We start from the raw sequence: 8,859 nt of genomic DNA, 5'->3' as shown, positions 1-8,859 counted from the left end.
ACTGATATTATATATATATTATACAGACGACCTAGCAATAATTATGATGCACGTATATATTTGTGCGTCGTCTAGACTATTATTTATTTATATTTTTATTATTTCGTACACATAATAGAACCCAGATAATACAATACGAATTAACGTAGTCCTCGTTCACCCGGTTCCAGTATCAAACCGGGCGTACAAAAATTATTTCATCAGAATGTGTACCTATATAGTATATATTATATAGTTTATCACATTTTATTATCATGCTGTTTTTGGAAATTTTTAATACAACTCGTCCTCTATTGGCTCTATTATATTTCGTGCATCGTATTACACAACGGCAACTCGTGTTCTATACATTTTATAATTTACATAAAGCATGTTATGATGCTTTTGACCTAGATTTTTACAATTGTTGAACTTTACGATTGTTGAAGCCACTATTCTATTGTTATTTGAATCAACTTAAAAATGTATCTAAATTTTATTAATTATATAACAATATTTTTTACCTAATCAAAATGCCTCTGACATAAGGGTCGATAAAACCTGATGAATTAATTGCGCAACATCGCAGAAACATCAATCTACTTTTATTATGGTACTGACTACTGACCCGTGCTTTTTAGAGTACATTGCAGAGCAAGCAAGTAGTTGCTGATGCTGCAAGTAGTACACTGGTACTCATATATTTTTTGCAGTTTGTGGCCATCAAGATCATAAAAAATTGAGAAAATTGGAAAATTAAGTAAAAATTAATAGCAAAAAATTGAATCAATTGGCATACATTATATTAAATATCTTACTTTCCCAAATAAATATGTATAAAATGCATTTTTATTCCGATAAGTTTTTTGTCTAGTCGAGTCCGCTAGTGTTCTATTCAATATCTTTGGTCCATTTGATAATTTGTGTTTGGTGTGCCTGTACTCTGTAGCCTGTATTTTTAGTGGGATTTATTAGGTTTTCGTTTCAAAGATTTTATAGATCAATTTGTATCACATAATTTATAATACGTATAATAATAGTCTATTACTTATAGACAAGTAACTATATAAAATATAGATTCCAAAATAAAAATCAACCTTATAATTCATGTACTATTCATATACTATCTAAACTAAACTTATTTACAATTTTAAAAATATTTTAAGCTTTTATTCAATTTTACAAGTTTGACATTTTAATATTTATAATTCGAGCATTGAATAAAGTATAATTTAAGATAGCTATTAGCTACATTGTCACAAACAAAAATTAAAACTATATTTATAACTAAAAGAATGATAATTGATATTTAAAATTGTATGGGCAGTGACTGATTTTTGTTTCACGCATTTCATAATTCATGTTAAAAATCATAATAAACATATGTTACTTATGTACACGTACCTGGAAGTCTCAATTAGTCTCGATGTAGGTCTGTATTTTAAATAATATACTTGCTAGACTTCCGCAGTCCGAAAAACTTTACGCCGAGTTCCTATACTCAATGTTAGGCCTCAAACCCTACACCACTATGCTCGTATAATAAACAACATAGTACTATACAGTCGTACTACAAACCTAATTCAAAAATATAGAAGTTTTTACATTATCTTAGAGTTTTAGACTAATTTCACTTGCTAATTTACTAACAATATTATAAAAAGTACACCTCATTTCGTATAATACTATAATCATACACTGCTAAGTGCTATTGATATTTAGTGTAATAGACAAATAGTCGTACACGATCGAGTATTTATAGTTTAAAGTTTAAGTTATGACAAATTGTTTTAATCATTTTTACATGGGAATCCACGAATTTAAGATATCTACATGTACTTTGTAGTTATATTATATATTTTGTGAACGAAATACGCACTTGACTAAAAAATATTTTTCTCATTTATTTAAACAATAAATTAACAAACTATTATACTTTATTAATTAAAAGGGCCCGATAGTTTTTTTAGCATTGTAAAATTTCATAAAAAATATGAGTTTATTTTGATTACACCACATGTGATGCACTGATGTACAAATAACGCAGACAAGCAGGCGGCATTGAATCGTAAACTGCCAACTGGTAAACTAAGTTGTGTTTAAAAAAATCATACTGAAAATAACTACACAGTTCTAAACATTGAAAAAAAAAACGAAGTAATATGAGATAGATATAGAGTGCAGTATAAAAATATGTTTACACTATAACATGTTTTCGAAATAAACAGTTTGTGAAAAAATTAAATTACTTGCAATGCACTAATTATTTGTATTATGGTTGTTTTCTATTTAGACCACAATAATTTCAATGAGTCAAATGGCATGGGTGGTGAACCTTAAAAATCAACATATAGTGTTTTTTAATTTCAAAATTGAATAGTTGAGGTCATCACTCATTATAGGATATGAATCAAACATGCGCCAAGTGTTTAAATCAATGACAGAAAAGTAAACGCAATAGGTATATAGGTACCTGCTGTGTATTTGGCCCCAAAAATAACCAAAATAAAAATACAGGTACCTTTGTTTTTAGAATACAATTATGTACATTTAATCGTTTTTTAAATTTTTTTGTTTAGAAATTTCGACAATTTGTGAGATTAAATATTTTCATAATATTATATATGATTTCATCTTGCAGACATTTACGATTTTAATAAAAGTAGATCTTAAACGGCAAATAATAAATTGCAAAATATGATAAATAATATATTAATATAATTGTAGACAGAAAATGTAAGAATTATGAATTCGAAAATTAAAAAGACCGTTACAATCCTACTGAATACTGTTAAAAAATACCCGGTTGTTTTCACAAGACATGATTATGGTAGAACAAATGTCGTACATATTAGGGAAAGCCATTTTGCGGGCTATATATTTACTTCTGAATAAAATAATGACAATACAAACACGCCCCCTATTAGCGAACCACCGCTCGAAGTATCATCCCTTGCGACCTTCCGAGTACAATATAATTATAATTTGTTACATACATTATTTCTCTGTGCAACTATTTTTCTCTTTTAAAATTGACTTTATTACTTAATTTATCATGTCGTCAATATGGTGTACCAGCGAAAAAAAAAATAACCAATGTGCAACTGTTCAGACGTTCAGTGCTTTAATTTCCAATTTAGATTTTAAAAACATGAAATTATACTGCGTACGACTTTAAGTTATATGAATATTAGTTGACTACCTATTCCGCCAGCTGGCGTGGATTGCAATTAGCATTCGGTATGTGAATTAACGCTAATTATAATTTAAACGACCAAATATTGTAATTATTTAAATACGCCTGTCCACATCATTATTTAAACAAAAAATATTTTAATTAAGTCAAATTAATGTAGTTTTATTTGAGTAATTTTTCATTTGTTAGAAAAAAACACATCACCAAGCTTATTTATAGGTGGATGTGTTACAAAACTTATACTTATCTACCATCATTTGACAAACATTAAAATATGGTAGTTCTCTATTTTTCCATTGTCTTTGTTCACTCTCTAAATGAAAATGAAAATGATGTATTTTAATATCGTACAGTCATCATAGTTAGTGGATATAAGCTCAAATATTAATTATCAACCAGTTTAATTTTAAATTACGTCTCCAAAAGTACCTATATAATATACACATGGAGTGCAATAATTAGTATTTTATATTCATTGTTGTAAAAAAAATTTTAAAATATAAAGATAAATATACTTGACAATATAATCCTTAATCAATAATTATTATCTTACATCCTTATCAATATTAAAATTATTTTATTTTTCACAAGTATAAATAACGGCGGAACATTCGCAAACGAAAAATTATTTATATACTATAGCTTTAAATGATTTTTAAGCAACTGTTGAATATAGATACCTAAGTGATATTGTTTATGATAGGTAGTATAATGATAGTATGTAAGCCATTATTTATCAGTTTATATATTTTTGATTGTACTGTGCTCGGACATAATATTGTTTTAGTTCTTAAATAATTTATTTAAGTGTCATCAGTAGATGATTTCTTCATTCAAAATGTTCAATCTTCCTTTTGCCAATTAGCTCATACCTACACTTATTGTACCGATCGTGAACAAATTGTGTATATTATTAAAAAATGAAAAAAAATTATATATTTTCTTTAATTGGTATTTATCTTCTTTATTTGGTACAAATCTAACATGTTATCACCATCGGCGTGTGCCTTAAAACAATTTTTTCAATAAAAACGGCATAGTATTGTTTTCTATTTTTTTTTTTTTACGTGATTTCACATTCCCATCATTTAATGTCTAAAAACTAATTTTGTCGAATCGTGCATTTAATCTCTATTTACCGTTCGAGTAACGCAATGCACCAATACATGGATACCTAAACGTCCTAAACAATGATCGATGTAATCGAACCAAAGAATTTTCACATCAGGATAACGCCATCAACTACTCTAAATATATAATATATATTATATTTATAAACCATTTTTTTTCGTCCGTGCGTGTTATATGGATATTTCAAGTGCATTAATGCTAATGCGCTGTACGGGGATATCGATACACAGACATCCGGTGCTCATTATATTATGTATAAGCACAAAGTCTTTCAATATTATAAGACCTGCACCCCTTAATTTTCGTTTAAAAATTACAATATTTTTATGGTAATGATAAAAATCTTAAACGACTTCTTTTTTTAGTAGAACGTACGAAGAAAAACAACAGCTATTAACTAATTATAATATCATATCTGCAGTAATAGTTATAAATAGACTTGTAGATTTATAGTTACATTATACAATAAGGTTTTGAATTTATGAATAGGAAAAATGTATTTAATATAATAAATACGGAACAATATATAATAATATGAAATGATATACGTAAAAGATGAAGAGTAATATTGTTAATGTTAAATTATATCATTAGGCTTAATATATAGTTATTAAACAAGTTTACTAAATTTTTACGACATATTGTTAATTATTATTTATTTTATTTTTATAAATTTGTAAAAAAAAATCATAAATTCAAGTTATACATATTTAGTACAAATAAATCAAAATATCACTATGCAATATATGTTGTAGACAACAACAATTTCAGGGGAAATTTAACACGTAATAATGCGAGCATTATATTCTGTACAAATATTTATATTATTCGATATAGTATAAAAAATGTAAAAACTGATATTTTAAATTTCAGTAGATAAGTAAGAATATTTTAAAAAGTTTTAAAAATTACTTCCCCCTTAGAAACGATTATTATTACGATATTGTAACTAAACTATTGTTATAGGTAGTATCTGTAATTTATGATCTATACTTAATCTATAATTTCAATCATAAATATTAATAACATATAAAATAGGTAAGGAATTTAAAAATTATTTTTGAATTAAATTTAGTTAAAACTTAATCTTACAGCATCATTCATTTTGATTAACACGTAATATTTTAAATTAACAAATGCATTTTATTTATGAATATAATATAGTCATTGATTTGATCTGAACAAAAACATCCAAAACGAACAGTTCAATCTGTAAAACTTTTTTGAAATTCTTGAAGATGGATATTATCGTTTATATCATTTTTTTTATAATTTATATCGAAAAAATTTGAAAAAAAATCTAAGGTTGGGTTATCATTCAGAGTTTTAGGGTATGATAATTTTTTTTGTGGCATTAAATCCCCAGCTCTTATAATTATTATGATAACTGACCAAGAAAAAACGCCAAGAGAGGTAACTGTCCCTGCTGACGCCATAGACGTATTTATGCTGATATAAAACTCATTTTGTATCTCCCATTTTAAGTATCAGCAATTTTAAATATTTGATAAACAAACATACGCACAAATTAATTAACTACAAGGAATGTTACAAAACGTTCAGCAATACAATTTAAAATTAATAATGAAATACTTAAAAATACTAAATAATAATATTATTATAAAATGAAACTTAATTTATTAGACTCAGATTTACACGATACGTACATTTATCAGCTTAAAATATTTTTATTTATAATATCACGTAAGTATTTATTATTTACAGGAGTATAAAAAACATTCCTTTAAAATTATAAAAATAAATAATTGTTAATATATTTGCTTTCATTATCGTTATTATTATTATTATTATAATTAAATATTAATCATATGATTATTATAAATACAACTAAATAAAAACTTTACATTGAAATAAAATAAATTTTTAAATTTATATTCTAATATGAATCGTGTGCGTTGACCTAGAGCCGCGGTTTATGGAAAAATCGGTTGTTGATATCTACGCAGTAGTTTTTGGAATAGTATATAGTTATTCTGTCATGTTTCCTATAGCCGTGTTGTATAAACGACGTAAACAGTATTTAAGGTACCTACTGAGTACTGGTTTAATATATAATACGATGCATGCGTAATTGTGCGATGGTCTTACGAAGTATATTATTATCCAAGTGGCTCATAGCTCGTTCCAAAAATGCAGCTGGTAGCGATATCCGATAATATATAGTTATATCACATAGGCATAGCTGATATCTGGAATGTACGCGATGTGTACATAATATTATACTATTATCGTGTGTATTAGAGACATTTTTTATAAATATGCGTACGCAACCGAATCCTCTTAAAATAATAATGATATGTAAGAGACGTTTGAAAGTGTCATGCGAAGCGAGTGTCGTTCTTTCGGTATATAGATCTACTACGAATATTTCATGCGCATATAGCTTTATATATGTATATAGGTAACCTGCTGCCCTGCTCATATATTGATATATCCTTACGTTCTCGTAAAACGTGATCAAGGACGTCGTTACAGTGGCCATTATACATAAGTATACAACAGCATACATAGCCGAAGTCACTGCAAGTTCTTAGAAATATCACCTGTCAATATAATATTATATATACATGGCCGAATAACAAATCGCTTCCCGCGTTAGCCCGTTACGAATCATGACCGAAAAATTAAAATCCCAACCCTCCCCCCCCCACCTCACAAGTCACAACCTTAATATACAACACGTGGTTATCTGATTCCCGAGGAGTGGTCGTCAGTGCAGTAAAAGCAAATCTAAAAATAATAGAGAAAATGATTTACCACAAAACCGCATTCGCTGGACCGTAATAATAATAACCATCGTATAAGAATCTCTCCACAACACGATGCATTTGACGGGTCTAAAATAAACGAATCAAATTGATTCCATAACAATGATTATCATAATATTCATCGGATACAGCTGCAGAAGATAATATGAGGTAGTATAGTATTACAAAAATGTTCTAATGAACGTGTGAGAAATCGCGTTATATTTATACTTAAACACAGGGTGATTCACCAAGCATGCTGACCTCAATTTTAATAATGAACTTATTCAAATCCTAATTTTTAAATACACTCAAATATCATATTTTCAAATTTCTTGTGATATATTTGTGTTACTTAAGAAATTTCCTATGATGATACAAGCTTCTGATTTTCAAATGAGAACCTAACTCGCTTTTACCGTAAATTAACTAGTGGAAAATTTTTTTGAAAATGTTTATCTATATCTAATTCTAAATTCGAACTATTAGTTTCAATTATTAAAATTATTATACGTAGGATTATAGATCTTAAAATGGTCTTACAAAAATAGATAAGGTACGTATCTAATATTCGATCTGGTATCTATCATACTTGAGAAAATATTTACAAATTATAAATATTGATAGATCAATAAAAAATATTTCAAATCACCATACCTTCCATAGTCCCATATCTTCCAAACCTATTATCATAGTCATAGTCATAGACCTATATTATTCTATGCACACACAGTTACATAACTTAAATTAAGTATCTACTCTGGCTACTCTTTAAAATTTTGAATTTGTTGAAAAGTTTATTAAGTTTATCCACTAAACATTTTACAGTAAAAAAATGAGGTTTTAATTTGAAAAATACATACATTTATAGGTATGTCACTATCTCCACGAGTTACTAATTAGTACAATAATATGAAAACATGATTTTTAATTACATTTAAAAATTACATAATTCAGATTTTGAATAGCTGTAGGTACTATTAAAAAAAGTAAACAAGTAGTGAACATAGTTGGTGAATAACTGTGTATACAGGGTACCTAATTTAAATTATATATTTATTCTAAAGTCCAAACTAGATTTAAATATAATATTAATTCATAATCTTAATGGATTTTACTCTAGTTTTTTTAAGAGCTGTGCCGCACGCCATACCACTACGATAACATCAACAACTAACAGTAAGCAACTGAGCTTCGTTTGGATTAGTCAGAAGTAAAAATTCTATATTCATGCCGTATGGTATTTAATCTGGGAATCTGAACAAGACCAGTGTAAGTTGTATTGCCTATTTCAAGGCGAAGATGTGTTCTCTCGATCAGCCTAGCACCATATATTTAAAATTAATTTCAGCTGTATAGAAAGCAAAAGTAATTTACTTCATTAATTGGAAATTTTCAACTTAAAATCCTTTGAAAATACGCACATTAACGCATTACCGAGTAAAGAGTCACCCTGCTGTGTATTAGATATTGAGTGTATCCCGTCAATGATTATGAATTGTGATTACTTCAATTTAAGATGAAAAACGATTCCGAGCTATTTAAAATCGGTACTATTTGTTTGAGTATCCAATTTCGTCAACATTTAAACTTCATCCGATTACATAATTTTTTTTATATATTCTCTTTTTATTTCCACTGATAAAAACTTACAAGGAACTTTGCATTAAATGTTTAAGGTTTTTAATAGAGCATACATTTTTTATTGATGTTTATAGAAAAAAAAATCATGACAATTTCAAATATCTCTAAATACCTAAACCAGAGCCTAAATATTTTGAAAAA

Source organism: Diuraphis noxia, unplaced genomic scaffold (genome assembly GCF_037042655.1).
Source record: "Diuraphis noxia isolate RWA-SAM2 unplaced genomic scaffold, SU_Dnox_SAM2 contig0002, whole genome shotgun sequence".
Lineage (NCBI taxonomy): Eukaryota > Metazoa > Arthropoda > Insecta > Hemiptera > Aphididae > Diuraphis > Diuraphis noxia.
The sequence above is the reverse complement of the archived record's forward strand: the minus strand, read 5'-3'. Positions refer to the sequence as shown.